This window comes from Dipodomys merriami, unplaced genomic scaffold (assembly GCF_024711535.1).
Source record: "Dipodomys merriami isolate MVZ:Mamm:240054 unplaced genomic scaffold, mDipMer1.0.p SCAF_648, whole genome shotgun sequence".
NCBI classification, from domain to species: domain Eukaryota; kingdom Metazoa; phylum Chordata; class Mammalia; order Rodentia; family Heteromyidae; genus Dipodomys; species Dipodomys merriami.
The window spans coordinates 486,700-507,002 of record NW_027206233.1 but is presented as its reverse complement, the minus strand read 5'-3'; the positions used below and the strand labels follow the sequence as shown (position 1 = coordinate 507,002).

Sequence of the window (20,303 nt, the reverse complement as noted above, 5' to 3'; positions counted from 1 at the left end):
TCTTTCTGTTAAGGATCGTTTTTGCTATTCTGGGTCTTTTATTGTTCCATATGAATTTTTAGATTGCCTCTTCTATTTCCTTGAAGAATGAGGTTGGAATGTTGATAGATATCGCATTGAATTTGTAGATAGCCTTGGGAAGTATTGCCATTTTGACGATGTTGATCTTTCCAATCCAGGAGCATGGGAGTTTTTTGTCACTTTCTAAGTTCTGTTTCAATTTTCATTTTCAGGTTTTTAAAGTTTTCATCATAGAGGTCCTTCACTTGTTTGGTTAAGTTAATTCCTAGTTATTTTATTTTTTGTAGGGCTATTCTGAATGGAGCTGTTTTCCTGATTTTAGCCACACTTTTCCCCTTGTTGGCATATAGAAAAGCCATTGATATTGGGGGATTAATTTTATACCTTGCTACTTTGCCAAAGTTTTTAATCACCATGAGTAATTTGGGAGCAGAGTCCATGGAATTCTTAAAATACAAGATCACCTCATATTCAAAGAGGGAGTGTTTTACTTCTTTCCCTATTTGTATTCCCTTTATGTTTGCATCTTGTCTTATTGCTGTAACTAAGCATTCTAATACTAGATTGAAGAGTAGAGGAGAGAGTGAGCATCCTTGTTTCTTTCCTGAGTTTAGAGTAAATGGCTTTAGTTTTTCACAATTGAGTATAATACTGGCTGTAGGTTTGTCTTATACAGCCTTTATTGTATTGAGGAATGTTCCATGGATTCCTAATTTTTCCAGAACCTTCAAAAGGGGTGGTGGATCTTGTCAAATGTTTTTTCTGCATCTATTGAGATAATCATGTGGTTCTTGTCCTTACCCTTGTTGATGTGATGAATTATGTTTATTGATTTGCGTATATTGAACCAGCACTGCATCCCTGAAATGAATCCTGTTTGATTGTGCTGTATGATGTTTTTGGATGAATTGTTGAAGCTGATTTGCCAAAATTTTGTTGAGAAGTTTGGCATCAGTGTTCATCAAAGATATGGGTCTATAGTTCTTTCTTTGATGAGTCCCTGCCTGGATTTGGGAAGATGGTTATTATAGGTTCATAGAATGAATTCTGTAGTGAACTTTCTCTTTAATTTCATTGAAGTGTTTAATGAGTACTCGTGTGATTTCTGCTTTGAAGGCCTTGTAGAATTCCGCTGTAAAACAGCAGAAAGGAGGTCTCTGATTGCTATTACTACTTCAATTCTTGATATGGGCCTGTTAAGATGGTTTAACTCATCTTGGTTTAGTCTCTGCATGTCGATATTTGCTAGGAAAAGGTCCATTTTTGGCAAGTTCTCAAACTTATAAGCATAAAGTTTTGAGAAATATTCCCTTATAATATTCTGAATCTTGGTTGTTTCAGTGGTGATGTTACCATTCTCATCTCTGAGTTTATTTATTTAGGTGTGTTCTCTTCTTTTTCTGATAAGATTTGCTAAGGGTCTCTCAATTTTGTTAATGTTTTTGAAGAACCAACTCTTTGTTTTGTTGATTCTTTCTATGATTTTTTTGGATTCTAATTCATTTATTTCTGATTTAACTTTCTTTATTTCTTTCCATCTACTGGATTGGGTTTATCTTGCTGCTCTTTTTCAAGGAAGCTCAGCTGTCTCATTAAATTGTTGGTTTCAGCTCTCTCCAATTTGTTGATGTAGGAACTCAGATCTATAAACTTGCCTCTGAGTACTGTCTTTGCTGTGTCCCAGAGAAGCTGGTAGTTTGTGTGCTCATTTTTTTTGAATATCATGAACAATTGAATTTTGTTTCTAATCTCTTCCATGACCACCTGGTGGTTTAACAGTGTGTTGTTCAGCCTCCATATGTTACAGGACTTTCTTTGGTGGCTTTTGGTGTTGAGTTCTAATTTTATTCCCTTGTGGTCTCAGAGAATGCAAGGTATAACTTCAATGTTTCTGAATTTGGACAAATTTGCTTTGTGACCTAAAATGTAGTCTATTTTGGAAAATGTTCCATGTGCTGCTGAGAAAAACGTGTATTCTGATGCTGCTAGGTGAAATATTCAGTAGATGTCTGTTAAATCTAGTTGATCTATGCAGCTGTTTAGGTCTGCGGTTTCTATGTTGAGTTTTTGCTGAGTTGATCTATGTAGTGGCGATAGTGGTGTGTTAAAGTCCCCAACAATAATGTTTTTAGATCTATATGAGATTTGAGAGAAAGGAGTGTTTCTCGGATAAATTTGGGTGTTCCGTTGTTTGGCGAATAACTATTTACAATTGTACTATCCTCCTGAAGGAGAGATCCCTTCATTAGTATGTAGCGACCTTCTTTATCTCTTCTAACTAATTTTAATTTGAAGTCTATTTTATCTGATATTAGTATTGCTACTCCTGCCTGTTTATGGGGACCGTTGCTTTGTAGATTTTGTTCCAGCCTTTCAAAGTCAAAATGTGTTTGTTTTTATGGTCCTTGCCCAATTTCTATACAAGACTGCCCAACATCTTGCTACCTTGTTATCATCTCCACTGGGTGAGAAGCACATGTGAAGGCTGCTCTGATCTAATTCACTTAGTAAAGAAAGGCATATGCAACGTGAGTAATTTTCTACATTCTGGAGTTGGAAAGCTAAGGTATAAATGATTCTTGATTTCTAGATCCGTTCCTGTTGGTGAGAAGACAAACATACTCATGAAATATTTTATTTATTATTAGTATGATCAATGAATTAATTCAGATCAGGCCTGAAGAAGCACCAAGCTCTTCTCCATAGCTGGTACAGGGCTGACGCTGGATGTGATGGAAAAAGATTGGGTCAGCTGAAACAAAGAGGCTACCCCTCTTGATCTTTGTCACTGTGTAGTCGGTATGTCTGAAAGAAGACCCCTCTCTCTGCCAGGTGATTGTGACTCATGCTTATAATCCACGTTATTCATGAGGCAAACATCTGAGGAATGAGGTTCAAAGCCAGCCTTTGTAGGGAAGTTCATGAGACTCATCACTAATTAGGAGCCCAAATATCTGGAAGTGAAACTGTTGCCTAAGTTCTGCTCTTGACTAAAAATCAAACAAACAAGAAAAAATAAACAAACAGAAAAACTGACTGAGCCAGTCCCTGAGATCAAGCCCAAGACCAGCACAAAAGATGGAGGTTGAAGAGAAGCCCTCTCCCATACTGGAATCCCCACTCCGCACCCCCATAGAGAGTTCTCAGAGGGCTGGAGCTGACTCCTCTAGCTAAGTGTCAAAGAGCAGAAATGGAGAAAATGAGCATTTCTGGTGAAAGGAGCACTGGTGCAACAGCAAGCTGGAGCAAAAGGAAAAGGCTTCAACCTGGCCTTTCCAATTGCACAGCAGTTATCCCAAGCCTTTTTATGTTTGAGGCCTCTGGACATATCCAAGGCAGAATATCTCTATTTTAGATTATAAAAAATACTGTGCTACTTCATCAGCTGAAACCTTTAAAATGGAGATATTTGATAACTATTTTCCTATACACAAAGATGAAATCTACTGCTCATTTAAAAACAAATCCAAGGAAAGAAATATAAGTGCAATGGGAAAGTGCGTGCCTTACATGCATGATGTCCTGGTTTCCATCTAAAGCATTGGAGAAAAAAATGAGAAAACATGGAAAAACCGCCCAGAGTTATCAGAGCATAAAAAGAGCATGTCTGTGCAATGGAGGCAAAGTCTCTCTCCCATAGAAGTTCTCTTTTACTTTGGCCTTGAGCAGTCCTGTGTGCAGGCTCCTTGACATCATATCATGGCCCATCGCCCCTCGAACAATGAACACTGTGATGAGGTGACTATACCCCAGAGGTAGGTACCAAAATTATAACTTACTCAGAAGGACTAAAGAATGCATAAAGATCTTGGGTTGGCTTTGTGGAGCTTCTGACTAGGCCTGGGGAGTGATATGACCTGCAGACTGTCCAATGGTCTTGAGAGACATATAGTTCATTCCTAAAGACACCTCATTAATACCTACATAACCCACACCAACTAGTGCCTTCCCTCCCATGGGCCTCTCCTGTCTAGCAAGGGTTCTGATGGTCTTTTCCTTCAATAAAGTTATGCTGTCTTACCTCTTCCTTTTTGTCTGTAGACTCTTTCCTCAAACAAAGGAGACAAAGGACCTGATCCAGGTGTTACATTTTATTTTTCTTGTCAGTCGAAAGGCTTGAACTCAGGACCTAGACACTGTCCCTCAAGGCTAGTGCTTTTGCACTTTGAGCCACAGGACCACTTCTGGTTTCTGGTGGTTAATTGGAGATAAGTCTCAAACTTTTCTGCCTAGGCTGGATTGAAACTCTGAAGTTCAGACCTCAGCGTCCTAAATAGCTAGGATTACAGGTGTGTGAGCCACCAGTGCTGGACAAATGGTTGTCTCTCTCTCTCTCTCTCTCTCTCTCTCTCTCTCTGTGTGTGTGTGTGTGTGTGTGTGTGTGTGTGTGTGTGTTGGTCCTAAGGCTTAAATTAATGCATAAACATTGATTTGGATTTTTTTTTGCTGAAGATTAGTGCTCTACCACTTCAGTCATAGTTCTACTTCGGGATTTTTGGTGGTTAATTAGGGATAAGAATCTCACTGAATTTTCTTGCCTGGACTGGCCTTGAACTTAGATCCTCAGATCTTAGCTGCTGAGTATCAAGAAATACCAGCTAGAGCCACCACCACTACAGCTGAGTATTCTATTTTATTCCATTCTCTGCTAACTCATGATAAAGAGGCTCTCTCCTAAATTCCCATAGATTTTAGAGTGCTGTGTGGAATACCAGCTATACACAAGTAATGAAAGCTGAAAATCTCAATGGGAAAATGGTGCCCTTCTATGGATATTCTGCATCATTCACTATAGTCCTGAGCAGTCCCATATGCAGACACTATACATCCCATCACCATGGCACTGAGCAGTCTTGTGAACAGAGCCATAGACATTGGATCAATATGGCCTTGAGCAGTCCTGTGTGTAGACCCCAAAGATATCAAATAACCATGACCTTGATAGTTAAGCATGTGACCCCTACATTAGGATAAAAACCCAACAGTGAAGACTTTCATAGGGGAGGCTGGACGTGAGGGAAGTGTTTATTAGAGGAAAGTGGCTGCTAAAAGATCTGAAGTGGGTGGGTGACATGATGGAGTAGGGTCTTGGAAAGCCTCTACTGAGAGGTATGTGGCCATGGTGTCTTCAAGGAGCAGATGTGTCAGTGTTAGGGAAGAAATGACTAAAAGAAGGATTCAGCTTGTTTCCCCTGTGGTCTATGGAATTCATTTGCTAGGAACAATCAGGATATAATCTGTGTATGAGAAACAAAGGTTTCACCTATCATCCAATCAATGCATGGAGATGAGACTCTGGTCCAGGGAAACCTTGTGCTGAGTGGCTGACATCACTAAGTCACACATCTGTGAGTACCCATCATGTTTGCAGACTCAACACCTAGGTATACCATGTGTGATTGGAACAAACGCATTCCCGGTGTGTCCCTTGGGCACTGATGATACTCTAGCACAGGTTTGGTGGCAACACAAAAAGGGCTCAAGATAAAAGCATTCAGGATCCACCAGCTTTGGTGCCCAGGAAGCAGAAAAAAGTTCTGTTTTGAAGCAGGCCATCATGTTGATACTGAAAACCTAATAACTGAATCACATCTTTTGTCTCTATGATCTCAAAGAATGAGTTCATGGATGCAGAGGGAAGAATAAAACAGCAATGATTTATTGAAGAAGAGAATATCAAATGTCTTGCTAGACAGGAGGGGTCCTAAGGGAAGGTACTTACTGGGATGCTTTGTACAGGGTTTAATTGTCTGTAGGAGAGAGCTATATGACTCTCAAGGTCATAGGACAGTCTGTGGCCATATCCATCCCAGACCCAATCAGAGATGTCACACAGCTTGTATGAGATATCTGCATCCTTTAGCCCTTTTAATGGATGTCTGGTCCAGCAGACACCTGTGAGGCTCAATCAGGTCACTGTTCACATGGAAGTCTACTAGTGGCTCAATTGATAGAGCTTCTCTTCTAGCTTTGTGTTGTGTTGTGGTGCGTGTGTGTGTGTGTGTGTGTGTGCGCGCGCGCGTGTGTGCGTGGTTAATTGGAAATAAGAGTTCCAAGTACATTCCTTCCCTTCTGAGCCAACACTGAAACATGATCCTCAGATCTCAGCCTCCTGATTAGCTAGGATTATAGATTTGATCCATAAACAAAGGGCTGAAAAAATAGTCTTTTAATAAGTTCATAAGTTCATTTAAAGAAGTATGAAAACAGCACCATTACTTAAAATTCAATCACCCCTCAGTATCCTCATGGAATGGGCTCGAGGACCCCCACCAATAACAACATCACACACTCAAGTTCTTTATATAAAATAGTATTTGTATAGAACCTACAAATAATCTGCCACACACATTCAAGTGTCTCTACATGACATCATACTTAATAACAGGTACATGCTATGTAGCCAGTGGATTTACTATAGAGTACAGTACAAGTATATGAGAAGAAAATAGTGTATAATTATTTCCCTTGACAAGCCACATTTGGTGGAATCTACAGTGTTGGAATGTGCAGAGACAATAGCAGGTGAATTAAAGGTGAACCTGAAGATGAAAACTGGCAGGAATGGAGACGAGAAAAATGCGAGGAGGTGGAGAAGGAATGGGTTAAGGCCTGAGGCATTTGGAACTGGAGAAGAGGAGCCAGTGGCCCAATTAACAGTACTGGGGAAGGAAAAGGGATGAAGAGGAAAGATTAGTTCACATATATTTGTTCTTATCCTATCAAGATTTATTTAGCTTCCTTCAGAATTGAAGTTCTAAGAGAATTATCAGAATTCTCAAGTCCATTCCTTACTAAGTCAGAAGTGGATTTCATCTCACAACAAGATGGTAATCACAAAAATATTCAACATCTCCATGGAAGTTTTAAAGGGTAATATCAATCAATCACTTGAATTACCTTGGCAAGGAAGACACCTGTAAGGATTTATGGGTGAGTAACTTTAAAAAACTCCAACAATGACAACTGGCTCTTAACAGCCCAACACTCATCATGAAGCAATGAGCTTTTCCTTCAATGTTGTCTTTTCCATTTTTTTTTTGTGAAGCAAGATTACCATATTGTTCCTCTGTAATTTGAAAGACAGTGTCAAGAAAGAGAATGCATAAGTTTGAATCACCTCTTGATGACAAGAAAGCTGAAGCAATTTGATTGTCTCATGACTGTCTCATTGGCCAAAGGGCAAAAAGGGTAGTCACAGTTGAGAGGCATTTTCCATCCACCTTCCAAATGCATTTCTACTTTCTTCTGCCTGTTCTGAATCCACATAAGCTAGCTTATATTGACTGCATCAGTAAAGACTGACTAGCCCTGGAGGATTGGCAGGGATGGGATGGTGTGCAAAAGGCGGAAGTGACCAGGAGGCCTGAAAAGAAGGGAGGGCTGAAGTGAGAGAACCACTGCTAATCTCCTCTTCAAAAAATCCCTCAATGGCTGAACCAATCTTTTCTGTTTCCATGTCTCAAATGCTGTAATTTCTGTAATGAATGCTGAGAGTCACTCAGAATCATAAGCTCTGCCCCTAAGTTTCTTGTCAATTATAGGCCTAAGTCAACTCTTGTCTCCACAGGCAAAAAATATGTTCCTCGGGCCATCATGGTGGACCTAGAGCCTGGAACCTTAGACTCAGTGAGATCAGGACCATTTGGCCAGAGCTTCAGGCCAGACAACTTCATATTTGGTATGTCATCATGGTCTATGGGTCCTAACATCCAGGCACTCCAGTGCTGGGCTGAGCCTTTATACACCTAGATATTGTCCTCACCTAACCCACCTATTCCATTCCACTGGAGTCATGCCCCTGGCCACTCAGACAGCTCAGATCAGTGCAACTCTGCAAGCCCTCCATGACATAGAAGCCTCTGAAGGGAAAGATCAGCAATCAGGGAAAGCCTCCAACAAGGATTCAGCACTGCTGGTCATTTCAAAGGCCCGGCAATAACAGAGAACTACTTCAGGACACCAGAAATCAAAGCATAGCTATGTGTGAGCAAGGTGCAGACAAGTGCTTGCAGCTTAGCTTTCCTATGATCACAATGGGCTCCTGTCCCTCCTGTGAAACTAATTACATTTCCAGTATTGAGGCAGGCTCTGTTCTTCATTTCTACAAGTAGTTGATTTGGGTTAAAATGTATCTTCCTCCACATTGTCTTTATTTCTTTAGAACCTGGGTGATTTGTAGGGTCCCAGATACAATGAAAACATTTCCTTTATTTCACCAAAGTTATCTAAATTAAAAGCAAAGGTTGGCTCAGAAGAGTCCTGTTGTCTTCACAATGCAAATGGCACAGTAAATACTCTTGGAGTGTGTGTCCCATCATGGCTTGTGTCTGATAGGCCAGAGCGGGGCAACCAATAACTGGACCAAGGGCTACTACACAGAGGAAGCTGAGCTGGTGGAGCCGGTACTGGATGTGGTGAGGCGGAAGTCAGAAAGGTGTGACTATCTACAGGGTTTCTAGCTGGCCCACTCTTTGGGAGGTGGCACCGGGTCAAGCATGGGCACCCTGATTCTCAACAATATTCAAGAGGGGTACCCAAACCACACCATGAACACCTTCAGTGTCATGCCCTCCCCAAAGGTGTCAAACACAGTGCTGGAACCCTACAACGCGATCTTCTCTGTCCACCAGCTGGTGGAAAATGCAGATAAAACTTTCTGCATCGACAACAAGGCCCTGTACAACATCTGCTTCTGTAACTTGAAGCTGCCCACGCCCAACTATGGCAACCTGAACCACCTGGTGTCAGGCACCAACAGCGGGGTTACCATCTGCCTGTGCTTCCCTGGCCAGCTGAATGCACACCTGCACAAGCTGGCCTTGAATATGGTGCTCTTTCCCGCCTGCACTTCTTCATGCCTGGCTTTGTGCCCCTGGCCAGCCTTGCCAGCCAGCAGTACCATGCTCTCTCAGTGCGTGAGCTTCACCCAGCAGATATTTGACCCTAAGAACTTGATGGTCACCTGTGATCTCCACCATGGCTGCTACCTGACAGCGGCTGCCATCTTCCGAGGCTGCATGTCCATGAAGAGGTGGATGAACAGATGCTCAACATGCAGAACAAGAACAGCAGCTACGTTGGAGACTGGATCTCCAACAATGTGACGATGGCTGTGTGTGACATCCCCCCTTCCTTTCCCCCCCACCCCACCCCCACATAGACTCACGATGTCGGCCACCTTCATCGGCAACAACATAGCCATCTAGGATCCCTTCAAGTGCATCTCAGAGCAGTTCAGTGCCATGTTCCAGTGCAATGCATTCTTGCACTGGTACATAGGTGAGGGCATAGATGAGATGGAGTTCACTGAAGCTGAGAACAATATCAATGACCTGGTGTCCGAGTACCAGCAGTGCCAAGATGACACTGCTGATGAACAGGGGGAATTTGAAGAAGACTTGGTGGAGGAACTAGTTTAAGACTTCCCATTGCTAGCAGTGCAACAGGAGTGTCAGAGCCTGCCTACTTCTCAAATTAATGGTGCTTTCCTGAGCTCCTGTTGTCCTGGAGTGGGATCCTTGCTGTGTATCATTATGCACAGCATTTCCTGTCAGAAACTCACTGGTGGTGAATGTAAAAATACAGATTTCTTTTAAATATAATTGTATGAAAGCCTTATTTATATAAATAAAGAAGTATACATTTTATACTCTTAGTCCTTATTCTTCTTAAGAATCCCTTTTATTCTTTCAATGTATTTGAAATATAAAGGTGGCCAGCAGGATTTAATCTTAGCAATATAGGACTGGTGCTCAAGAGGAGTTTCAAATTCATGGTATTCCTGCTATTTTGAAGAGGAGTATGACAAATGCCAATATTTTTTTATTTTCCCTGGCCCAGTTTTAAAGTTAGCAATCTCTCAATAGCATGCCAGTAGCAAAAAAGCAGTTTGAAGAGAAAGAAAACTAAAACTAGATGTTACAATTTTCCTAGTACCAATTTGATGTTTGGAGTACTGACAGGATTGACGTTCAAGGCTTGTCTGGGCACTGAGGTAGCAGGGCCTCTTCCTCCTTTATTCTGACACAGGACTGGCTATACCTGCCACCCATTACACATTCCTCTTTGGGAATGGAACCACAAAAGGCAGTTATGAATACTGGCCATTACAGATCTACTTCTCCTTCACACAATGATAGGTTCTTGTCTCATGCCCCATCAGAGGGATTGCAGTCACATTCTCCAGAAACTGTAGCAGGAACCCCGATCCCTGTGCTTACAGTTCAGTTTACAGTGAAGCAGAACTCACAGGATGAGTGCAAGATCTTGGTTGCCCGGGTAGTTTCTCAAGGCATCTGGCAACATTAAGGAGAGAAGTGTGTCTAGCTCTTTGAGGGAGTGAAAAGCTGACCAGCCCCATAGTGTATCAAGAACTGCTTGATTCTGTCCTTCCAAGTGAAGGAGAGAAGGGGAGACATGGCCCAATGAGCCATTCTCATACTCACTTTTCCAGCATTCAAAGCTATCTGAGGCCGAGGGGGAGTTGTAAGGACAAAAGGGATGCATGGAGCTAGCCTGTTGGGTATGGTTACTTTACATGACTAAGATGGAAATCTCAATTGCTTAGAACCTACAATGGCCAGGAAGAGCTCGAACACTTCTGTTTTCACAGGAGGCCACATCAGTCAAGGGTTCTTTTTGCCAGAATCTTTCACTCTTCTTGCAGTGAGGCTTCAGGTAGGTTGTCTGTGCCAGGCATTCCTCCATGGCCACCAATAACCTGTAAGCCCCTTTTTATTCAGAAACAGGACCTATGGGAACTTAGCAACTTTTAGAAAGCTCTAAGGAAAAGATACAACTGGGGGAGGTGCAAGTTCCTTGCTGCTAGTAAAGTTGGGAAATAGTAATTTCCCTAAGCTTTCCTCTACCAGGCCTGAGGTTGGAGTAGGGTGGAGATGAGTGGGGTATAGATCTTTAAGCCAAGCTGATCTCACTCATTAGAAAGTAAACTTCCCCAGGGGGTGATCTGTGACTAGAAGCAAGATGTTTTCTGTCCTTGCCTCAAGGCATATCAAAGTGCAATTAGCTTCTAATGTGGGAGTCCTAGGGAGTAGGTGTTGGCCAGCAAATTGACATTCCTGGGTCTCTAGTACTGGAACTGATCAGGTTGGATGATCCCCAAACCCAATAAGGCTGCTGGGTCAGAACTGAAGGCAGGTCTGGCCAAAGCACTCTCACTCCTCAGTGGGTTAAGGATTGAGGCCAAGCTGTGATGGAGGTCCCACCTAGCATATCTACCAGTATTTGACTAAGAATATTTTTTAAATTTTATTTTATTTGTGAACATACTGTACAGAGGGGTTACAATTACATGGGCAAGGTAATGAATACATTTCTTACCAAGCATTGCAGCCTCCTCCTTTGTTTACCCTTCACCTCCCTTCCCAGCCTCCCCCTCCCCGCCCACCCAATCCTTCCCCATCTCACCCCCACCGACATTGTAAAGCTCGTTTTTGACATGACAATTTGTACTTTTCATTGTTGCAACAGGTCCACCTGAATCCTTAAACGACTTGTTTTTCCCCATCTCCTCCACAAGTTATACTGACATCAAATATATTGAAAGCGGGGGTTATACTGTGGGGGGAGGGACATACAAAGCAACAAAGAAATAATCTTATAAATGCATTAGAAACACATGCATGAAAGAAAAAAAACATTAAGATACTTATCTAAGGATTCATTTTCCTAACATCACATTATCTTACTTTTTCCACTTGACTCATACATATACTAGATATTACAAATAAGGGAAACCATGGGACCTGTGTTTCTTTGTGCCTGGCTTACTTCACTTAATATATTTTTTCCAAGTTATTCCATTTCCTAACAAAGGGGGCAATGTCATTCTTTTTGATGGAGGCATAGAATTCCATTGTGTATATATACCACATTTTCTTGATCCATTCATCTACTAAAGGGCATCTGGGTTGGTTCCATATCTTAGCTATGGTAAATAATGCTGCAATAAACATAGTTGTGCTGGAAGCTTTAGTGTGGTCTTGTTTGTAAATATTTGGGTAAATTCCCAAAAGTGGGATTGCTGGGTCATAGGGGAGGTCTATGTGAAGTCTTTTGAGGAACCTCCATACTTCTTTCCAAAGTGGTTGAACAAGTTTACATTCCCACCAACAATAAAGTAAGGTTCCCTTCTGTCCACATCCCCTCCAGCATCTGTTGTTGTTAGAATTCTTGATTTTTGCCATTCTAACTGTTGTGAGGTGGTATCTCAATGTTGCTTTGATTTGCATTTCTTTTATGGCTAGGGATGTTGAGCATTTCTTCATGTGTCTATTGGCCATCCTTCTTTCTACTTCAGAGAAGTTTGTCTTTAAGTCTTTAGCCCACTTATTTATTGGGCAGTTGTTTCTTTGAGGATTTGATACAATAGAATGGAAGAAAGACAGCCTCTTCAGTAAATGGTGCTGGCAAAATTGGTTAACTACATGTAGAAAACTAAAGCTAGATCCTTATATATCACCCTGCACCAGAATCGATTCCAAATGGATCAAAGACCTCGGAGTCAAAGCAGGCACTGAAAACATTACAGGATGGAATAGGAGAAACCCTAGGTCTCCTTGGCTCAGGCCGAAATTTTCTGAATAGAGACCAGGAAACACAACAAATCAAAGAAAGATTGGACAAATGGGATTGCATAAAGTTGCAGAGCTTCTGCATGGCAAACGGCATAGCTAGCAAGATCAATAGAAAGCCCACCGATTGGGAGAAGATCTTTACTAGCCATACAACGGACAAGGGTCTCATATCTAAAATATACTTGGAACTCAAAAAATTAAATCCCTCAACAACAAATGACTAAGAATATTTTTTTGTTTTCTCTTAAATACTCATTTATGAGCCTTTTCTGGTGGCTTTGGATTATTACTTTACACTCTTGACGAAGTAGTTCTTGTTTCACAATTAATAACTCTTGCCTCACCCCTCAGAAAACTCTTCTTGATAATTATATCAGTAGATCACCATATATTTCTCAGGCATGGCTTTTGTTTCCTCCTAGCCAGAGGTCTGCACTCATTGCCACACAAGCCAACATTGAGGTGACTCCTATATACAGGGTGATTATTTTGTCCAAATGCTAAGTGCAGCATCTCCCTTATTCTCATGTACCTTGGTAATTGTATCAAATACTTAATAGAGTCCTTGACTAGTATGATAAGCAAAGCTCTGGGTGAATATGCAACTCAATGGTAGAGTACATCCCTGGCATGCACAAGACTCTCTGTTCAGTCCCCAGCACCAAAAGGAGGAAAAGGTAACAAATGTTAGAAAAGTGGGGCTGAAATTAGGAAAGCAACTCCATTTGTAGTAGCCCCCCAAAAAATAAAATACCTAGGAATTAACTTAACCAAAGAAGTGAAGGACCTCTATGATGAAAACTTCAAAAACGAAAAATGAAATAAAAACGGTACTTAGAAAATGGGAAAAACTCCCATGCTCCTGGATTGGAAAGATTAACATCGTGAAAATGGCAATACTTCCCAAGGCTATCTACAAATTCAATGTGATACTTATCAACATTCCAACCTCATTCTTCAAGGAAATAGAAGAGTCAATCCAAAAATTCATATGAAACAATAAAAGACCCCGAATAGGAAAAACGCTCCTCAACGGAAAGAACACTGCTGGAGGAATATCAATACCAAATTTCAAACTCTACTATAAAGCCATAGTAATCAAAACAGCTTGTTACTGGCACAAGAACAGACCTCAGGACCAATGGAATTGAATTGAAATCCCAGAAATGAACCTACAGACTTATAGCCATCTAATCTTCGATAAGGGAGATAAAAAAATAGAATAGAAGAAAGACAGCCTCTTCAGTAAATGGTGCTGGCAAAACTAGTTAACTACTTGTAGAAAACTAAAGCTAGATACTTATATATCACCATGTAACAGAATCAATTCCAAATGGATCAAAGACCTCGCAGTCAAAGCAGACACTGAAAACATTACAGGATGGAATAGGAGAAACCCTAGGTCTCCTTGGCGCTGCCCGAAATTTTCTTAATAGAGACCCAGAAACACAACAAATCAAAGAAATGTTGGAAAAATGGGATTGCATAAAGTTGCAGAGCTTCCGCATGACAAAGGACATAGCTGGCAAGATCAATACAAAGCCCACGGATTGGGAGAAGATCTTCACTAGTCATACAACGGACAAGGGTCTCATATCTAAAATATACTTCGAACTCAAAAAATTAAATCCCCTTACAACAAATCCTCAAAGAAACAACTGCCCAATAAATAAATGGACTAAAGACTTAAAGAGAAACTTCTCTGAAGAAGAAAGAAGGATAGCCAATAGACACATGAAAAAATGCTAAACCTCCCTAGCCATAAAAAGAAATGCAAATCAAAACAACATTGAGATACAAACTCACACCATTTAGAATGGCAAAAATCAAGAACTCTAATAACAATAGTTGCTAGAGGGGATGTGGACAGAAGGGAACCTTACTTCATTGTTTGTGGGAGTGTAAAGTCGTTCAACCACTTTGGAAAGTAGTATGGAGGTTCCTCAAAAGACATCACATAGAGCTCCCCTATGACCCAGCAATCCCACTTTTGGGAATTTACCCAAATGTTTACAAACAAGACCACACTATAGCTACCAGCATAACTATGTTTATTTCAGCATTATTTACCATAGCTAAGATCTAGAACCAACCCAGATGCCCCTCAGTAGATGAATGGATCAAGAAAATGTGGTATATATACACAATGGAATTCTATGCCTCCATCAGAAAGAATGACATTGCCTCATCTGTTAGGAAATGGAAAGACTCAAAAAAATTATATTAAGTGAAGTAAGCCAATCCCAAAGAAACATAGGTCCCATGATTTCCCTTATTTGCAATATCTAGTGTATATATGCGTCAAGCAGAAAAGGTCAGATAAGGAGATGTTTGGAAAATGAACCCTAAGATATGTATTTTATATGTTTTTTTTTCTTTCATTCATTTGTTTCTTACCCAATTATAAGATTATTTCTTTGTTGCTTTGTATGTCCCTCCCCCACAGTATAACCCCTGCTTTCACTATATTTGATGTCGGTATAATTTGTGGAGGGGAAGGGGAAAAAGAAGTCATTCAAATAAGGATACAGGTTGACCTATTGTAAAAATGAGAAGTACAATTTGTCATGTCAAAAACGAACTTTACAACTTGCGGGAGGGGGATTGGGTGGGGGGCAGGGAGGATGGGAAGGGATGGGAAGGGTAAACAAAGGAGGAGGCTACAATGCTTGATAAGAAATGTACTCACTATCTTGCCTATGTAATTGTAACAACTCTGTATAGTATTTGCACATTAAATAAAATTAATTTTTGCAGCAAGAAAAAACATAAAATAAAAATAAAATGTAAAAAAATAAAATATCAACAAAAAACAAAAACAAAAAACAAATGTTAGGCTCAGAAGACAAAATCTTAGGACTCATGGAAAAACACCCAGATTGGCACTGAAGAGTTGTGTCATGAGGGAACACTGGTAGAATGTTTGTAGCGGGAAAGAAGAGAGCCCCTTGATGTATGTACCCTTTTAGAAAGCAGAGGTAGGAACAGGGAATGAACTTCTCGTAGTCATCCTAGGCCATGGAAGAAAGTAGCCCTGACATGTATGTTGCTTTAACGGGACCAGAGTCTAAAGTGGCACCACCATACCAGGCCATGGCCCAACAAGAACAGGTTTGTCAGAAGGACCTTCTTGCATTGGAGAGATTTCTTTTGACCACTTCGGCCTTGTTAATCATATTTCCTTACGCTGTTTCCTTTTTCCTTCCACCTTGTCATACCTATAGCAGATCCTGTCCAGAAGACCCATTCTCTCTAATCTCATTCTCTAAAAGTCTCCCAGTTTAGAGCTGTACATATCCTAGGCCAAAAAAGTAGGGGGTGGTTATTCTGTCAGACATAGAATTAAACTAAAAGGTATCTTTAAGTAGACTTTGACAAGGTTCTCATATGGACAGTGTTTTGTTGATAAGTCCTGGAATTGCGACCCGCTTTGGGTCTAATTCTGAGATGATAGTGGAAGACAACTGGTGATAGGACTTCACAGACCACTGTGATTTCAAAACCTTGGCAGGTACATCTCTATTCAAGGATGTGCTATCAGCCAACATACATATGTCTGTTACAGGAGTGATGACTGGGAAAAGGAATTTATTGGCGACAGAGGAGACCAGCCTTTAGACAAGTTGTTGCCTTTCAGTGTGAGGCACACAAAGAGTGCCTATGGATACAGAGTAATTTCAGGAAGCTTCCCCCAAGTCTTGTTATCCACAAATCATCTGAGAATAACTGTAAACCCAGAGGTGAGAGACATGTGCTTTGTGCTTTTGCACCACTGCTTTGCTGCATGGCTCTTTATGCTCTTCTGAAACCTCCTTCTGAGCTGGTCCACAATGTTCCCAGGAGGTGGGAAGCAGAGGGGACTTGGCAGCTAGGCTGCTAATGACTCTGGCCACACGGACTTGGGGCAGTAGGCAAGTGCTGGGCATCTGCTGCATTCTAGTGGTATGTGCTCAGTGGAAAATTTTTCTCTTACTAAGAGCAATTCCTCTGTCCTTGAGCCATCTCCCAGGTCAGGATGTCTTTATCTGCAGAGGCTGAAGCTTTGCCATAGCTCTCATCTTGACAGGTGTCTTTCTGTTTTTCAATTTTCCCTTCCTTCCTTCCTTCCTTCCTTCCTTCCTTCTTTCCTTCCTTCCTTCCTTCCTTCCTTTCTTCCTTCCTTTCTTTCTGTCTTTCTTTCTTTCTTTCTTTCTTTCTTTCTTTCTTTCTTTCTTTCTTTCTTTCTTTCTTTCTTTCTTTCTTTCTTTTTCTCTCTCTCTCTCTTTTCTTTCTTTCCTCTCTCTTTCTCTTTCTTTCTTTATTCTTTGTTCCTTTCTTTCTTTTTTTGTTGTTTTGTTGGTCATTGGTCTTGAACTCTAGGCCTAGGAACTGTCTCTTAGCTCTTCGGCTCAAGGCTAGTTCTCTATCGCTTGAGCCATAGTGCCACTGCTAGTTTTCTGGTTGTTTATTGGAGATAAGTATATCAAGGGCTTTCCTGTCCAGGCTGGTTTTTAACTGCCATACTTAGATCTCTGCCTCCTGAGTAGCTAGGTTCACAGTCATGGGCCACTGGTGCCCAGCTTGACAGCTTTCTTATTCGTGCAAGATAACAATGGCTATGTTGTGTTCTGTGAGGAGTTTCCCTATCATCCTACAACACTAATGGTCTTAGTGTTGTGGCAGAGCACACAGCAATGGAGCTTTCTATGCATGCACATTGACTAGTATCTGAAAAGCCAGCATGCAAAGGCCAGGAAAGCTCTACAACTGCATACATCTCAATTTGCACTGGGAATAACCAAATATTAAGTTCTAGTGTTGGTGGTTTTCCTTTGTATACAGTTTAAGCAGGTTGTTTCCAGATGTCTATCGTTTAACTCAATTGACTCAATTAACTTATCTGTTCTTTCTATGGGTCTGACATAAATGTCTGCTTACCAGAGGCCAATAACTGATTTTAAGTCTAAGTGAAATCCAGCAAGTGCTCAGGCATGGTGATTAAGAGTTCTGTATAGATAATGTACAGCTGCATAGTACTTGTGCTGCACACTTCTCATAACTTCACCAAATTCTAAATATTTCTTATAGAGTGGAAAGAAGCCATACTTTTATGGCTTCTTGCATAGGTATTTGAATCCATCTAATGAGCACATCTTACATTTGTTTGCTTTTTTTTTTTATAGTATTGTTGTTTGATTGGACTCAAAGCCTTATACATGCTAGGCATGCACTCTACCAAACCACCAGCCCCCTTCTTGTTTTCAGTATTTAAAGTAATTTTTGGGCATTGAGTCCATACACCTCCCTCAGAGCTGGGATTGCAGGCATGAACCACCTAGCCAGAAGTATTTCTTGAGATAAGGTCTTCTTGTTAACACTTTGCCTAGACTAGCCTGGGACCTCAGTCTTCCTCATCTCTATTATTCCCCAGAATAACATGCCTGTGGTTTGAAATGCTATAATCCCATTATTATTCTGGGGTCTTTAGTTGGAGTTTTGTGATGTAGTACTAGAAGGCACTGCCTTATTACTTGACTTGAAATTATAAACCTTAATCAGTGGATATAATTCTGCTCTAGACTTTCAAAACCTCATATCAATATGTGGACACTGCTTATTGTTAAACCATAGTTTAGGATATGTTGCATGACTTTAAGCCTCACTTTTTACACACACACACGCACACACACACACACACACACACGCGCACACACACACACACACACACACACACACACACACACACACACACACACACACCATTGTCTTCTGTGGTGACTTTGTACATCTGATCTTGACAGTGGCTGAGGCTTGTAGAACTGGGATTAGAAAAAGAAAAATGATAGATACAGATAGTTAAGCAGAAACCGCATCTCCTGCACTTTTAGGTGAGTTTCGATGCATGTTTTCATCAGATCCTCACTCCTACTTTTTCTACCAGCGTCCCACTGCCATGTTCTTCTCCTGGCTCCCACAGAAGGTTCAGCTGATATTATAGGAAACAGAAACATTGTGCTTCTGCAAAACCTGCGTTATTGCTGCTTTGAGTGAATCTATTTTTGTCACGAGAATTTTTCTTAATGGAATATGGGAGAATCAGAAAAAATACTTATTTAAAGCAATTTCACTTAACTTTTTTCTTTCTTACTCATTTTATTTAAAAAAACTTTATTTGCCTAAGAGGACATTACACAAAACAATCTTTCTGTATATTTTTTTTGCTTATTTCTCTGGGGTCATGTCTCAATTTCTTAAACTTTTTGATGCTAAGATCCACATTGTGGCAAATATCCAAAATGGAAAGGAAGGGAAGTGAGAATGCAGATCAAATAACATCTTACATCATCCACTGTCTAGGGCTGCTATTTCAACTATTGGATTGATGATGGTCAGTTTGCAGATTCATTGTCATAAAATGGCCCTTACATCATTTATAAAACTGAGTAGCTTGGGTTCCATTCGTAGCATTGGTCTTTTGATGTCTGCAGACTATGTGTCTGAAGGATGCAAAAGCAAGCTCCTCTCCACAGAAGTGAGATCTCCTCTCATGATAGAGTGAGATAACGTGGGGAGTTTTCAAAGGAAGAGGCTATTACTCAGCAGTCCGATACTAGAGGATTTGGAGAGAGAGCAAAATAAACCCCAAAACTGCCCCTAGAACTTGACCTCTTCCCACTCAATCCTTCCTTCTTCAGATAATAAAGCTGAGTAAGCTGAGGAAGGCAGCACACTACTTCCTAATTCAGATCTTGTTGCCTGGTTTTCCGAGACAATTCCTACTCCCTTCTATGAGGGTCTGACTTATTATCTGACCATGTCAAGGGTCTTTGCAGAAGGAATTCTGTCTTCATAAACTAATTTTGCGGCAAATCTTTAACTCAGTTCACCGATGATCCAGTGGGAAAAAATAAAAATTGAGTATGCTGCATTGTGCACCTTTTAATCTTTGTGGGTTTTAATTGTAAGTTTTTAAAGATATATATATATATATATATATATATATATATATATATATATATATATATATATATATATATATATATATATATATATATATATATATATACCAGGAGCCTGTTAGTTCATGCCTGTAATCATAGCTACTCAGGGGGCTGAAATCTGAGGATTGCAGGTTGAAGCCAGCCCAGAAAAAAAAAGTCTATAAGACTCTTATCTCCAATAAACTACTCAGAAAAACTGGAAGTGTTGTTGGAACTCGGTAGAAGACTAGCCTTGGAATTCTATTTCTCCATCAGAAAGAATGACATTGTCCCATGTGTTAGGAAATGGAAAGACTTGGAAAAAAATTATATTAAGTGAAGTAAGGCAAGCCCAAAGAAATATAGGTCCCATAGTTTCCCTTATTTGCAATAACTATTATATGTCTAAGACAAACAGAAACTGTCAGACAAGTTGATGTTAGTTCAAATGAACTCCAAGATAAGGATTCAAATGTCTTTTTTTCTTTCTTGTGATTGTTTCCAACATACTTAAAAGATGATTTCTTTATTGCTTTGTATGTACCTCCACCATGGTATAAGTCCTGCTTTCACTGTATTTGATGTTGATATAATTTGTGGAGGGAAAGGGAAAAAAACAAATCGCTTAAATTGGGTTAGAGTTGGACTCATTACAACAATGAGATGTACAAGACGTTATGTTGAAAAACAAACTTTACAACTTTGGTCGGGTGAGGGACTGGGG

General features: G+C 40.5%; 1 pseudogene; it reads left to right on the top strand.

Moving 5' to 3' along the window:
• The first annotated feature begins 3,720 nt into the window (after nucleotides 1–3,720).
• On the top strand, nucleotides 3,721–9,443 carry LOC138815530 (tubulin beta-2 chain-like; annotated as a pseudogene).
• Nucleotides 9,444–20,303: the final 10,860 nt, after the last annotated feature.